The sequence below is a fragment of the Vulpes vulpes genome, chromosome 10, assembly GCF_048418805.1.
Source record: "Vulpes vulpes isolate BD-2025 chromosome 10, VulVul3, whole genome shotgun sequence".
NCBI classification, from domain to species: Eukaryota; Metazoa; Chordata; class Mammalia; order Carnivora; family Canidae; genus Vulpes; species Vulpes vulpes.
In genome coordinates, this window is record NC_132789.1 from 27,951,554 (window position 1) to 27,968,111 (window position 16,558).

Sequence of the window (16,558 nt, forward strand, 5' to 3'; positions counted from 1 at the left end):
GAATGGCTAAGAGGAGAAGCACTGATACTAGCGAGAGCTGGATAGGGGGTGGGGCAACTGGGACTCATGCATTTCTCAAGGGAATGCAGAATGGCATAGCCATGTCAGAGAGGACAGGTTGGCAGTCTCTTCACAAATTAAACCTGACCGCCCAGCCAGTATTTCCCTAGATCTAGATTTTTATCTAAGCCCCAGAGAAATGAGGACATACATCCACACAGAAATTTGTACATGAAGCTTCATAGCAGCCATGTTCCTACTAGCCAAATCTAGAAATACATCATCTCAATTGCACTCCAAGAGTAGATAAACGGTACATGATGTGGTACCAAGCAGCACTAAAAAAGAGTCCTGGAACCATGTGTCTGAGTCTTAAGAAAATCAGGCCAGTGAAGGAAGCAGGCCATTAAAAAAAAGTACATAGCATATGATTTTGTTTATTTAAAATTCTAGAAAAATCAAATCTGTGGGAACAGCTAATACTGGTTGTCTGAGACCAAGGAGGGAGTGGAGGCCTTGACCTTAGGAGCTCTGTGGGGGGATGTGTTAGGAATGCTTAATATTTCGAGTATGGTGGTGATTACATATAACTATGCTTAATATTTCGAGTATGGTGGTGATTACATATAACTATACATTTTTCCCAAGCTCATCAAACTTTACACTTAAAATAGGATAATTTCACTGAATAGAGCTACCCCACAACCCAGCAATTACACTACTAGGTATTAAAGAATACAAATGTTGTGATCTGAAGGGGTACCTGTACCCCAAAGTTTATAGCAGCAGTGTCCACAATAGCCAAACTATGGCAAGAGCCCAGACACCCATCAAAGATAAATGGATGAAAAAAAAAGATAAATGGATGAAGACGGTGTGAGGTATACATATATATATATATGATATATAGATGTAGATATATACACAACCCACAGTGGACTATTACTCAGTCATCAAAAAGGATGAAATCCTACCGTTTACATCAACATGGATGGAACTGGAAGATATTATGCTGAGTGAAATGAGTCAATCAGAGAAAGACAATTATGTGGTTTCACTCATACGTGGAATTTAAGGAGCAAACAGAACCATAGGAGAACCAAAGAATAAAATAAGATGAAATCAGAGAGAGAGAGAGAGAGAGAGAGAGAGAGAGAAACCATGAGAGACTCTTAACCATGGGAATCAAACTGAGGTTTGCTAGAGGGGAGATGGGTGGGGGGCATCAGGTAACTGGGTGATGGACTTTAGGGAGGGCATGTGATGTAATGAGCATGGGTGTTATATGCAACTGATGAATTACTGACCTCTGCCTTTGAAACTAATGATACACTATAAGTTAACTAATTGAATTTAAATAAAATAAGTTTTAAAAACTAAAAATTTTAAATATTTGTAGAGGCATTAAAAAGGTGAAAGGTGGGATGCCTGGGTGGCTCAGTCAGTTAAGCGTCTACCTTCAGCTCAGGTCATGCTCTGAGTTCTGGGATCAAGCTCCCTGTCCAGCAAGGAATCTGTCCTCTGCCTGCCACTCCCCTGCTTGTGCTCACACATGCTTTCTCACCCTCTCTCAAATAAATAAATAAAATCTTATTTTAAAATGTGAAAGGCTTGTCATGCAGCCTAGCATCTGCAATGGTGAAGCCATAGCCCAGGAAAATTACCTTGGATTGTGATTATATTTTGGGATAAGATCTTTTAAAAAGTAATTAAGTTAAAAGGAGGTCATTAAGGTAGGCCTTCATCCAGTAGGACCTTATAAGAAGAAAAAATTTGGACAGAGACATGTATAGAGGCAAAAGGATAGGAAGACACAAGGAGATGACAGCCTTCAGCAAGCCAAGGACAGTGGCCTGAGATGGATCCTTCCTTCACAGGTCCCAGAAGGAACCAAGCCTGCTGACACTTTGAACTTCCAGCCTCCAGAACTGTGACTCGGTAACATTTCTATTGCTTAAGCCCCTTGGTCTGTTGCACTCTGGGACAGCAGCCCTAGCAAACAAATTCAATTATTAGCAAGTGTAAAAGAGCTTAGAATGTCACTGAGAAAGAGCCATATGTGGCAGTATATGATTAACAGAAGGTGAAAATATTAAAGCCACAGGTGTTTAGGAGAAGACACGTGGTCCCTATGAAATTTGTAGATAAGTTTTCATAAAACAGATGGAATCTGAAGTAGAACTTAAAATAGACACATGTGAGCAGCTGGACAAGAGTCCATGAGGATACTCAGGACAGAAGATGGGACAGTATACATTTAGCTCTTACTTGTTCACCTACCATGAGCCAGGATCCAGGAATCTAATCAACAGAGGCGCACTCCCTGTGGCAGGGTGCCCACAGCCTGAGACAATGGAAGTCAAAGTGAACAGGATTGTTGGGGACAGCCAACACGTGCACGAGAGCATGGGTACTGAAGACCAGATCGGAGAGCTGTTGAGTCAAGTTCTGTCTCTCCTGAGCACTTGTTATATTTATAATATGTGATAAGGCATTTGATTTTGCTCTGCGATTATTTCATTAAGGTGATTTATCATCATTAGACCGATTCAATTAGCCACATTTCCTTCTACATTCAGGAAATTACACAGGAAGCTGGGTTCCAGGCTTCTTGAAGGCAGCACTATTGCTTCTCCTTTCTTATTTCCCCCATACTAACAAGTGCCACGGAATGCAAAGCCAGAGTGGGTGACCCTGCTGCACCTTATATACTTGGGCCACTCCTGCCATCGGCTATGTCTCTATGACAACCAGCATATTGTGCGCAAGGCACATCCTTGCAGGTGTGCCTCTTCTGGCACTCTGTCTGGTGGGGACTTCTCTTATTGCTTGTGCAGGTGATGACGATGCCAGAATATTTGAAGAAGAGGTTTGGTGGCTTTCGGATCCAGCTCCTCCCTGCTATTCTATACTTATTCCTCTATATCTTCAATAAGATCTTGGTGAGTTGTGTAAAAGCCAGCCCAGAAAACAAAACAAAAGACAACAAAAATTCAGTAGGCGGGACAGTGCTAGATTGGTCTCAGCAGTTCACTCTGAGGCCCCATAAGTTACTTCTGGCCTCTGCTGTCTGAACGAGAGTAGAGAAAAAATAACTCAATAATACTTTCCAAAAAAAAGAAAAAGGGTGGAGGCATCTTATTTGTGTCCCAAGCCTAGGTTACAGGTCCCTCCTTTGTATTTCTAGAGAACCGTGGGCTTACCTGTGTCATGCCATTAGACGATGTCACTCCTCTGATTAAAATAGTCCAGGAAAAAAAAATAGTCCAGGAGCTTTCTACTATCCTTACAAGAAAACCTAAGCCCCTTATTATGATCTGTAAGGATGGCCTCCTCCCTTGTTCTCAGCAGGCTTTGACCACACTGCCTGCCTTATTGTTTCTCAAACCTAACGAGCTCGTTCCCACTTGAAGCCCTTGACACTTGCCTTATGCTGTGTCTGGAATGTTCTTTCCAGAACATTATTTGCTTTTCAAATATCACCTCCTTGAAGAGGCCTTTGATGAGTATGCCCGTCAATCTCTCTTCTATTACTGGGTTTTAAATTTTTCTTTGTAATATTTGTTACCATGTGAAAGGAATTTTTCCATTTCCTTGCTTATTATCTGTCTCCTCCACTTCAGAGCAGGCTTCTCAAGGCCCAAGGCCTTGCCTGGCTTATTCACTACATTACCCACTGTGCTGAGAAAATGATCAGCACTTAAGGCACTTCATAAATGGTTTTGGGTTTTGTTTTTGTTTTTAGTGACCAAATGAGTGTCACTTACCACACTGCATAGAAATTGCCTATTTAGTCTCTGTCACTAAATATAAGGTCCCTGAGGACAACAGCTGAGTCTTAGTAACTCTTGTGTCTTTTAAACTCTGTTGAGTATCTACTATATTGGTGCTCAGTAAACATCTGGTGAATAAATGGATAGATGAATGTTGGGAGGATCTCTGCCATTATAACCCTGCTTTGGAGACCACAATAACAGAATAAGAGACCAGCTGGCTGAATGATGTGCACATGCTTTAAAGTCAGTACCACCTAAGCCAAGGATCAACAAATCTGGCCTGCAGGCCAGTCAGCCTAGTGTTCTCCTTTGTATTGTCCATGAACTAAGACTGGTTTTTTACAGTCTTTAATGGTTGTGAAAAATAGAGACAGTATGTGGCCTGCAAAGCCTACAGTATTTACCATCTGGTCTTTTAAAGAAAAAGCTTGCCAGCCCCTGATGTGCTATCCCCTTTACCTTTTTCCCAATGGCAGAACTGTAGAAATGGCTCTCTCTGAGCACACTCCCTGCTCCAGGTTTCCAGGGAGTAAGAGGCCAAGTTTCTATGAACTGAATTAATTGGATTAACCCAAACCCTGAAGGTGCTAATCTTGCTGAACTCATGGGGCACAAACCTTTTTGCCCAACAGAACTTGGGTAGACCTCAGTCCATGTCTATTAGTGATAGAGTAGATGTGCTAACTATAGACCACTTCCTGCAGATGGCTCTAGGGTCTTTACGATGTTGCTGTTGAATGAGCTGGAAATGCAAATGCAGCCTGTCACCTTTTACTCATTTCAGGTAGAGATCTGTACTGGTGCCATGTTCATGAGACTGGTTTTGGGGTTAGATGTCTACCTGGCCACCATAGTCTTGCTGACAATTACTGGCATTTATACCATCACAGGTGAGGTTACTGTAATCACACATATATTTATATTGGCACAAAAGTTCTTCTCATAGTGGAGTGCTAGTAGACATTTAGGCAGGAGTCTCCAGATTTTGCATTTTCCCTAAGTCTATAGATCACATTACTAGGCCCAAAGGGGTGGAACAGTGAAAATAATTGTGGCAGGGTGCCTAAGTGGTGTCCTACCTCTAGAAATCAGGTCAGGCCAGTGGAAGGCTTTCTAAGGACACTGGCGAGGATGGCAGTGATCATGTTTGGGGTGGGCCAAGGCCTGACACTGCAGACTGCTAGCTAATAGCATAGAAACAGAAAAGGAATGAGGAAGAGGCAGCAGCTTCAGGCATCTTGGTCACCTGGTAACCTGGGCAAGCCATCAGATGGGATCATCTATGTAAGCGGTCCTGTCCAAGAGGCTCTGCCTAGATTTTGAGAGTAGGGGCTCTCGTCACTTGTTTTTTCTAGTCACAGTGCAAATCTTGGACACTGTTGAGTGTCCCTGGCAGTTCATCACTGTCTGAATGGGGAGAAACAGAGTGGGGAGTGGAATGCACTCAGTCAGTGACTGTCAATGCACCAGGGAGTGGGAGTGGGGGTTTCTTCTCAGGGGACATTTGGTAATGTCTGGAGACATTTTTATTTGTCACAACTGGGCTAACTACTGGCATGGAGCAAATAACAGCCAGAGATGCTGCTAACCATTGCTTCCAAACTGAGATTTTGTGATTAAAGATGTACTTTTTTGTTTAGGAAAACTACCAGCTTTTCATTCATCAAAAAAATGGGAAGTAAAGGGAAATTGGGATACAGAAGGGCAAGATAAGAATCCAGCAAAAGATCATGAGGTATATTAAAGAGAGAAAACCGTATGTACAAAGACTAAACATTGTATTGTAAGACCTACTGACTTACAGGTACAAAAGGTGTGAATGGAGCAATCTTGGAGGAAACAAGCATGTAGAATAAGGATACAGAAGTGACTTTCAACAGAGTCTCAAATGTGGTTTTTGTTTCTCTTTCTCCTCTCTATTCAGGTGGTTTTGCAGCTGTGGTTTACACTGATATCTTACATGCTATTGTTATGGTTCTGGGATCAATCTTGGTAATGGGCTTTGGTAAGTCAATCTTGGCAGACTGGACACCATGAATGGAATCTTTGAGTCTGATTGTTGCCTAGGGCCACTTCAGGACCTTCATCTCACCAATGAAAAGACTGAGGCCCTCAGAACCCAAGAACATTGTCTCAAATCACCTGAAAAGTTGAGGACAGGCTGAGGGGGAAATTCTGCTCACTTTGAAAGACAGAAGAGTCAAGAAATAGGAGTGGCAATGATAAACTCTAGTCCTTTGGGACAGTGTCAAGTGGCCTGCCACTCTCATCCCCATCTCTATGCCTCTGTCAGTGCTCTTCCTCTCTAGTTAGAAGCCCCTTTCCTTTTCATTCACACAGTTAAATCCACCCATCAAGGTCAACAGAAGGCACTTCCACCCTCTGCCAAAAGTGTGGTTTTATATTTATTCCATTTACATGTCTTTTTTTCTGTGGACTCACATCACTACTACATATGACTTAATATTTTTGTGATACATACCCTGATTGTTCATTGATTGTATCACATAAATAACTCATACCTCCCAGCTCCAAAACTTCTCAAAAACCAAAACCATTGTATCCTGAGGCACATAATAGTTGCTTACTACTATTAAGTAGTAAGAATGAAAATGGTAGCTAATATGAATCAAGTATCATGTACTACCAGGTAGCCATTTATCCATATTTGCTTCATTTAATCACCATAGCCACCATGATGCATAACTGCAATGGTTATCTCCATTTTACAGATGAGGAAACTGAGTTATTCAGCTAAGTAACTTGCTCATGAGACACACCAAGAGCAGAACTCATAGCTGAGTCTCTAAACACCAAAGCCCAATATGTGAACTAACATATTACAACACCTGTAATGGCAAGTACACTTACTTAAAATGGAAGATTCCTTCCACTAGGATAATGACCTTAGTGATAATAACCTTAGTGAGGTTGGTGTTATGCACTGTTCCACGGGTCAGAGATTAGTCTTACATAAATCTAGAAGGAACAATTGTTGGCTCGGGTATTGAAAAATTATTGAAATAATATGTGAATACAGTTGAAGGACTATGGCTCCATAGAGCATGTTGTTGAGCCCCACTGAATGAGAAATTATAGAATCAATCAGAGTCACATAATCCTCAGTCTCACCATTTAGTAAGCATTAGTGTGCCATCAAGTGCACTCAGTGCTATATTACTGGAACACAAAATACATGTCAGACATGAGTCAAGGAATTTTTTAATAAGCTGGGAACCAACGACTAATTTGAGTGACAAAACTCTATAAAACACACTAAGCCATTAGTGTGTTTAATGTTTATTAGTATTAAATATCAACATTTTTTCAACCTGTCAAGTTCACCTCAATAGTTGCAAATGACATCCAATTAAACTTTTGCAGCAGGTGGAATATTCCATTTAATGTTAGCAACTCTACCTCTAAATGATTATATATTCTTTACTGTTAGACTGAATGTTTGTCTGCCCCCACCAAAAATTCACATGTTGAAATCCTAACCCCCAATTCTGATGGTATCCGGAGGTGGGACCTTTGGGAAGTGATTAGGTCTTGAGGGCAGAGTGCTCATGGATGGCATTAGTACTCATAAAAGAGATTCCAGAGAACCCCTTCACGTTCCCACCATTTGAGGACACAGTGAGAAGATGGCCACCTGTGAGCTAAGGAGATCCTCACTAGACATCCACTCAACCAGCACTTGATCTCAGACTTCCTAGCCTCCAGAACTGTGGGAAGTAAGTATTTGTAGTTTATAAGTCACCCAATCTATGGTATGGTATTTGATAGTAGCCCAAACAGACTGGTATTTTCTGAGAAAAGTAATGATATTTTTAAAATTGGAGCATTCATGCTCCTTCAGTAAGTAAACTATGTTAAAGTCATGGAATAATGGTTTTCTTTTCAAAATATACAAGAACTTGTACATCCAAATGAGTGTTGTTGTAACTAGTCACCATGAGACCCCCCCATGTATATACAATTGCAATTTTTGATTTTTGATTTTTAGGTAAACAAAACAAAAATGAATGCCATAAAATACTCATTGCCCTCAGTTTCTCAGTTGAACTCCCCAAAGACAACCATTATTAAGAGTTTCGTGCATATCCTTCCAGAGATATTCTTCATATATACAATCATTTTTTTAATCTATGAAATAGGTATATAGATAGAAACAAAACAAAATGTGTGGCCTGTTTTTCCACTTATGGTACTAAACCTTGGGCAAATTTCTATGTCTGTGAATAGAGATCTACTACGTCTTTTTGGTTGTGTACTTGTAATAAACTTTATTGAAAAGTGCACAAGTCAAAGTGTGTAGCTAGATGAACTATCACCAAGTGAACACACTCTGGTAACAAGCATCCAGGTCAAGAAGTTACCTTTTTGTTTCCTCACTTTCCAAATTTTTACCTTTTGTATCTTTTTCTTGACTTAGTACACTGGCCAGGGCCACTGGTACAGTGTTGAATAGAAGTAGAGATAACAGGCATCCTTGTCTCATTCCTGATTTAGCAGGGAAACCTTGGATATTTCACCATTAAATAAATTATTTGCTGTCAATTTTTTGTAGATACTCTGCCAGACTAACAAGTTCGCTTCTATTCCTAGTTTGCTACAATTGTTTATCATGAACAAGTTTTGAATTGTAGCAAGTATGTTTTCCACTTCTACTGAGAAAGGTATATTATTTTTCTCCTTCATCCTTTTAACACAGTGAATTATATTGACTTGGTTTTGAATGTTAACTCCATCTTGCATTCCTGGAATAAACCCAGCTTGTTGAGGAATACCCCAAATTTTTCTCCAAAGTAGGTGTATTAACTTATAGTCTCAGAAATATATGTGAGAATATGTGTTCCCTAAATTTGCAGCCAAAAATTGATGTTTTAAGACTTTCTAAAAATTTGCCAAATAGGTAAAAAATAAAGTATCTCATTCTTGTTTTAATTGGAAGTTTACAGACTGGTGAGGTGGAATATAATTTCATACACTTGGTGGCCATTTGTAGTTCCTCTTTTGTGAATGACCCATTCATATCCTCTACCATATTTTTTCTGAGTAGTTTCCTTTGCCTGTTGCTGTATAGGAGTTCTTTATACATGACACAAATCTCATCTTTTAGTCTGACAAATTTTTAACTTGATTTCAGTCATATAAATTTTAGATCAAATTTATCAAGTATCCTTTTCTTTTTTTGTATCTTGTCTAAGAATGTGCTGCCTAACTCAAGTTCATAAAAATATTCTGGGTTTTTTTTCTGTTAACTTTGTACTTTTGTATTTTACCTTTTTTTAACCCACATGAAATTCATTTGTAGAAGTGCCATGAGGTGTCTTATTCATTTTATAATCAGACAGTATTCTTTCATTGACTAGTTTTGACTTCAAATGATTCTGAATGCATTTCAAAAATCAAGTCTATATCAAAGGAACATGATTTACTATGCCAAAATAAAAGGGCTTAAGTTAAGTAACTGGAATTATGGGTGTTTTGTGCCTTTTAAAAAATATTTTTCTTTAGGGACACCTGGGTGGCTCAGTTGGTTGACTCCTGATTTTAGCTCAGGTCATGATCTCAGAGTCCTAGGATCAAACCCTGTGCCAGGCTCCACGGTCAGCAGGGAGTCTGCTTGAGATTCTTTCTCTTCCTCTGATCCTCCCCCACTCACGTTCTCTCTTTCTCTATCTAAATAGGTAAATCTTTTAAAAACTACTTTTTATTTAATGTTAAAATTGTATAACACTTAGGATATTGAGAGATAAATGTCATAGACTATGAGGAAATTTTCAAGTATGACGTTTTATAAATATTTTATTGGCATTGCAGGAAAGTGAATATTAACTTTTATTTTAATCAAGATTATTTAGAGAGCTTGTGATAGCACTTTAGTTCGAAACCAATATAAGCAAATAAGTACCTTCCTGGCTCATGTAAGTATGGGACAGATTCCAATTAGCCCGTATCCATTCCTGACACACCAGTTGCTTCCCATGGGTCAGAGAGCATTGGCCAGGCCTAGGGCACACACCAGATTGGGCTGGTGGACAGTTTGACGAGGCCCACCTAAGCCACACAGTATGGCATTCAAGTGGGAAGAGGGACTCTGCTTCTAGAAGTGAGAGAAGGGGTGTGGACACACAACCACCAATGTCCACTATACTTTTGTTTCTCTTCGGAAGACATGATGTCTTTTCTTTTTGTTGTCATTGTTTGTTTTTGTTTTGTTTTGTTTTTGTTTGTTTTGATAGAAAGGATCAAATCTTTATTTTATTCTTTTAAAGATTTTATTTTCTTTATTTTTTTAAATTTAAAAATATGGAATGTTTCATGAATTTGCATGTCATCCTTGTGCAGGGGCCGTGCTAATCTTCTCTGTATCATTCCAATTTTAGTATATGTACTGCCAAAGCAAGCACAAGATGATGTCTTTTCTTAGGCACATATCGTCTTGACTATTGTTTAGTCCATTGTGCTTTTTATACTAGGTACAGACAATGAAACTGGGCCTCACTTCATAATCTTGGGTCTTCAAACATGTATTACTGTGTAGTTTAAGGTACTGATAAATTTTATGATGTTTTAAGCCTTTCAGGAAGTGGGAGGATACCAGGAGCTACTGTATAAATACCCAGGCAGTAAGCCAAACCTAATCCATGAAGGAAATTGGACTGCCAAGCCAGAATGTTTTTTGTCTCACCTGGATTTTTTCCATATCTTCTTTCCATATCCCATCACTGGAGACTTCCCATGGCCTGGAATGTCTTTGGCGTCCTTACCTTCTCCTTGTACTACTGGTGTACTGATCAGGTAACTAGACAGTGCAGTTGTAGCAACAGCATTGGAAGCTGGTGGTTCTCAGTACATTCCAGACTTTCCCAGTCTCTTTTTTTTTCTTTCTTTCTTTTTTTTTATAATAAATTTATTTTTATTGGTGTTCAATTTACCAACATACAGAATAACACCCAGTGCTCATCCTGTCAAGTGCCCCCCTCAGTGCCCGTCACCCATTCACCCCCACCCCCTGCCCTCCTCCCCTTCCACCACCCCTAGTTCGTTTCCCAGAGTTAGGAGTCTTTATGTTCTGTCTCCCTTTCTGATATTTCCCACACATTTCTTCTCCCTTCCCTTCTATTCCCTTTCACTATTATTTATATTCCCCAAATGAATGAGAACATACAATGTTTGTCCTTCTCCGATTGACTTACTTCACTCAGCATAATACCCTCCAGTTCCATCCACGTTGAAGCAAATGGTGGGTATTTGTCCAGTCTCTCCAACCACAGGCAACAGTCAGCCTGTCTGCGCTCAGTGATCAGGTGTCCTTTCTAGGCTTTATTTATTGCATAAAGAATTTGATAAGAAATTCTGTTTAAAAGGAATTAACAGGTTAAACCTGTTAAAAGGAACTCACAGCCCCATCTATAACACATCAGCTATTTCCTTTTTTATTATTATTTTTAACTATCACTATCTATAAAACACAATCCTTTTGGGCATGAAAAATATGTCAGTTCTCCCCAACTGAGCTTATAACTTAAATGTAACCAACCAGTATTTCAATTGGATTTTTAAGGACTTAAACATATTCTAAAAATTATATACCTCACTATTGATGGTAGATCATTAAATTAATTGTGAAATATATGGTAAAAAGGCAATAAAAAATAAAAAGGAAGTACAGCTATACACAATAATATGGATGATCTTCCATCTTGATGCCAAATTAAGGAAACTAGACACATAAGGCTAGGAACTGCATGATTACATTTTAAAAGTTAACCACAGGCAATGCTAACTTATGTCATTTAGGAATACACAGTAACTGGCAAAAAAATATAAAGAAAAGCAAGAAAGAAATAAAATAATCATGAAAGCAGTCATTTCTGGAGCAAGGGAAGGGGTTCAGATAAAAAAAATTCAATGTGGCAGCAGTATTTATAATTACCACAGGGTGGAAACAACCAATATGTTCACTCATGAATGAATAAATAAATAAACAGAATGTATATCCATTCATTGAAACATTACTCAGCCATAAAAAGGAATGGAGTGCTGACATATGCTATAACTTGGATGGATCTCAAAAACATACTAAGTAGAAGAAGCCAGACACAAATGATCACCTAGTGTATGATTCCTTTTATATGACATGTCCACAGTAGGCAAATCCATAGAGACAGAAATCTAATTAGTGCTTGCCAGGGGCTAGGAGAGGAGGAGTGGAAGGGGGCAGCTTAATGGATATGAGTATTTTTCCAGGGTGATGAAAAAGTTTTGAAATTAGAAGTGATGATTGCATAAGATTGGGAATACACTAAAGGCTACTGAATTGTTTAAAATGGTTAATTATATATTACATGAATTTCACCTCAATTTTTATTTAAAAAAAAAGAGCCACAAAAAGGTTTCTGGGGTACCTGCAAAGTTCCATCTGAATTTGGATGATTGTTACAGTATATGCTTTTAATGCTTTTAATGTGCTATAGTGTACTTTCATGTGTTATATCATGATTTAAAAAAAAAAAGAAGAAGAAAATGCCACAAATCACTAACCCAAGTTTGAAACTGAAGAACAAAGAGGGGGAACTTGCCAAACCAGATTTTAAACATCTGCAAAGTAGCAGTAATGAAAACAGTTTGAAATAGCCAAGAATAGACACACAGACTAGTGGAGCAGAATAAAGAGGTCAAGACAGATTCTTGTACTTGTAGGAATTTAATATGTATCCAAGAAGGCTTCAGAAGTCAGTGGGGAAGATACATATTCTTTGATGTTGTCAGAAAACCAACTATTTGGAGTAACAAAACTTCACCTACTGAACACTTAGTATAAAGGTGGTCAGGGAGGTTAAAGATTTAAATGTGGAAGGACGCCTGAGTGGGTCAGTGGTTGAGCGCCTGCCTTCAGCTCAGGTCATGATCCTGGGGTCCTGGGATCAAGTCCTGCACTGGGCTCCCCACAGGGAGCCTGCTTCTCCCTCCACCTATGTATCTGCCTCTTTGTGTGTGTGTGTGTCTTTCATGAATAATAAGTAAAATATTTTTTTAAAGTACCATAGGCAAAGTTGACAGATGACAGATGAGAGAGGTTATTAGAAATGTTTATCATAAACAAGAGACTAGTAGCAAATCCACAAGAAAAAGAAGTTCCAGTGGAAATGTGGGTAAAAATAATGACAGGCAATTTATAAAAAAGGAAATTAAAACAAGCATAAAATAAGCATATAACCCAGAGTTTTGAGGGAAGTGCAACTTCAAACCACAAGGATACTGGCAAAAATTAAAGATTGATAATGCCAAGTGTTGGAGAGGATGTGGCTGTGGATATGGAACTCTTGTGTACTTCTGGTGGACATATAGACTGGTGTAAATCCATTCTGGAGGATAATCCAGCAGTATTTGATAAAAGTAGGTATATTGTACTCTGAGCTAGCAGTGGTGTTCCTCAGAAGCTACCTAAAATATCCTCATGCAAGTTCATGAGGGACTATACCATCAATCACAGTGTTGACTGTGCTTGTGACTCCAGAGTGGGCAAATGAAATGGCAGGGGGAGCAGTGATACTATGGAATACTATGCAGTCATAGAAGCGATGGACTAGATGAAATGTAGCAGCACTAAGAGGTCTTTAAAATGTAGTGAGTGGGCAGATAAGAAACAAGATGAGATCCAGAGTACAACATATGGGTATTCTCTATAATGTAGCTCTGGGTTTTTAAAATTTGTATTCTTGCCCACCTATTTATTATATGTTTAATGATGCTACTTAACCTAAAAGATAAGAAAAATCTTTCTATATTTTTCTTTTCAATTTCTTCTACAGCTTTAAAAGTTCTCCCTGGCCTGCCACATCTGATAGTAGGCAAACAATTTCCTGAACTACCTTCAAAAACAAAATTTTCTAGTTATACTGGGTAAAATGTAACAAGCATCTTTTTATATTCATAGGAAAGCTCATAAGAAAGGAAGAAAGTCTCCGGAGATTGAAAAAAACAAAGAGAACTGAACTCAAGAGAGTTAAACCGACAAGGACACTGGACACCAATGGTCCCCTGACAGCATTTACTAAACTGGGATTTCCAAGGCTTAGATTTAACTGGCCAGGCAAGAACAGGAGGAAGGCCTTGAATTCATGAGCAGTGAAGAGTGAAGGCTATAAAAAGTGAAAAGATAGACCAGTAAAATAGCTGGCCACCAGCAAAGAGAAACAGCAGTAAAACAAAATGCCTCAAGTGGAGTCCCAGGAGGAGGAAAAATGTCTCCCCTGAAAATTCACAAGGGCACACCAGCTTCCCTGTACATTTAAGGTTTTTATTTATTTTTTATATAAATTTATTTTTATTGGTGTTCAATTTGCCAACATATAGAATAACACCCAGTGCTCATCCCGTCAAGTGCCCACCTCAGTGCCTGTCACCCAGTCACCCTCACCCCCCACCCACCTCCACTTCCACCACCCCTAGTTCGTTTCCCAGAGTTAGGAGTCTACATTTGAGGTTTTTAATTTAAAATTTTAATTTAACTTAATTCCCTGTATGATCAGGGAAAACTTGTGGGAAGAAATGAACATACATTCATCCAAAATTTGCTACACACTGACCTCGCGGGAGTAATGGCAGATTCTCCCTGGAGGGTTGCACCCTTGACTTAGATCTTGCAGGATTCCCATAAATGCCTGTTCAACATGAGCCCCTTAGCCAAAATGGAAAAAGCATAGATGCATCAAACCACCTTGAGCAAGAAACAGCAGAATTAGTACCCCCTAAACTTCAGAAAATCAAGGTATTAGATGCCAAATACAAAAAATAAAGCGTGTTTAAAGAACTAAAAATGGAACTGAAAACCTTAACACCATTCTATCAAAAATAATCAGATTTGAAAACTCAAACTTCTGAAAGTGAAAAATATGCTCATTGAAACGTGAAACTTAGTAACTTAAAATAGCAGATTAAAGGGGCACCTGACTGACTTGGTTGGAGGAGCATACAACTCCTGATCTCAGGGTTGTGAGTTTGAACCTTACGTTGCATGTGTAGAGGTTACTTAAAAAAAAAAAAAAAAAAAAAAAACTTTAAAAAATAGCAGATTAAATACAGCTGAAGGAAAAAAAAATAGTGATATGAAAGTGAGAACTGAAGAAATTGAAAGCACAAAACTGGAAAATGTGAAAGAGAAACCAAGTGACATGGAAGAGAGAATCAGGATTAAAATATATTTCATTAGAGTTCCAGAAGGAAAGGAGAGAGAAGCACTCTTTTAAGAGAAAATGGCTGAGAATTCTTACAATTGCTGAAAGACAGGAAGCATCAGATTCTAGAATCATGGTGAATCTCAAGCAGAAATAACTTACAAATCCACACAAAGAAAAAGAATGAAACCATAATGAAAGTTCAGAATATCAAAGACAAGGAGAAGACTTTGAAAGGCACCTAAGAGGAAAGACTACCAATAAAAGAAGACAGTTTTGGGGGGTTTTTTAAACATATTTTTATTTTTTATTATTTTTATACTTATTTTATTTTATTGGAGTTCAATTTGCCAACATATAGAATAACACCCAGTGCTCATCTCACCAAGTGCCCCCTTCAGTGCCCATCACCCAGTCACCCCTACCCCCCACCCACCTCCCTTTCAACCACCCCTTGTTCGTTTCCCAGAGTTAGGAGTCTTCATGTTCTGTCTCCCTTTCTGATATTTCCCACTCATTTTTTCTCCTTTCCCCTTTATTCCCTTTCACTATTTTTTATATTCCCCAAATGAATGAGACCATATAATGTTTGTCCTTCTCCAATTGACTTATTTCACTCAGCATAATACCCTCCAGTTCCATCCATGTCGAAGCAAATGGTGGGTATTTGTCGTTTCTAATGGCTGAGGAATATTCCATTGTATACATAAACCACATCTTCTTTACCTATTCATCTTTCAAAGGACACCGAGGCTCCTTCCACAGTTTGGCTATTGTGGACATTGCTGCTATAAACATCGGGGTGCGGGTGTCCCAGTGTTTCACTGCAACTGTATCTTTGGGTTAAATCCCCAGCAGTGCAATTGCTGGGTTGTAGGGCAGATCTATTTTTAACTCTTTGAGGAACCTCCACACAGTTTTCCAGAGTGGCTGCACCAGTTCACATTCCCACCAACAGTGTAAGAGGGTTCCCCTTTCTCCACATCCTCTCCAACATTTGTTGTTTCCTGCTAAAAGAAGACAGTTATACCAACAACAGACTTCTCAGTTCCAACAATGTAATCCAAAGATAGAGGAGTAAAATTTTGAGTCATTGAGGATAATGTCACCTCTAAAGTACATGCCTATTAAGGAGAGCACGTGAGGAGATGAGCACTGATCGTTATACTATTTGTTGGAAAATTAAATTTGAAAAAAAAATAATAAATGAAAAAATAAAGTACATGCCCAGCTAAGGTATTATTCATGACCAAGGGCAAAATCAGGACATAACCTTCCCTAAAGAAGGACTGAAAGAGGTACATAAAGAAAAAGGAAATACTCATGAGCAAGAAGGAATAGTTAGCAAAGATATTAACAGATACATGAGCAAATTGGTTGAAGAATAGCAATTACAAATACAAGAAGTGAAAAACAGGACAAAACTAAAATATTGGACCTCTGTTTGGAGTTAAATCTGTCCATGGACTCAAAATTATTCAGAAGGGTGGGGATGCTGATTTACTTTAGCCTTGAAGTTGTGTCTTTGTCAAAATTTGAAGGGCCAAAAAAAAAGAAAGAGAAGCAAATCTTAAACATCTTGAAGAATAC

The 16,558-nt window shown here is 38.8% G+C and overlaps 1 non-coding gene and 1 pseudogene across 1 annotated transcript; one reads left to right on the forward strand and one right to left on the reverse strand.

Annotated features, from left to right (window-relative positions):
• Positions 1-16,558, forward strand: part of LOC112907491 (sodium/glucose cotransporter 1-like) — a 61,982-nt pseudogene that overhangs the window by 16,134 nt on the left and 29,290 nt on the right.
• LOC112907574 (U6 spliceosomal RNA) lies at positions 10,089-10,195 on the reverse strand. The gene has a single exon (XR_003232792.1). It is a non-coding gene; the product is annotated as a U6 spliceosomal RNA (small nuclear RNA).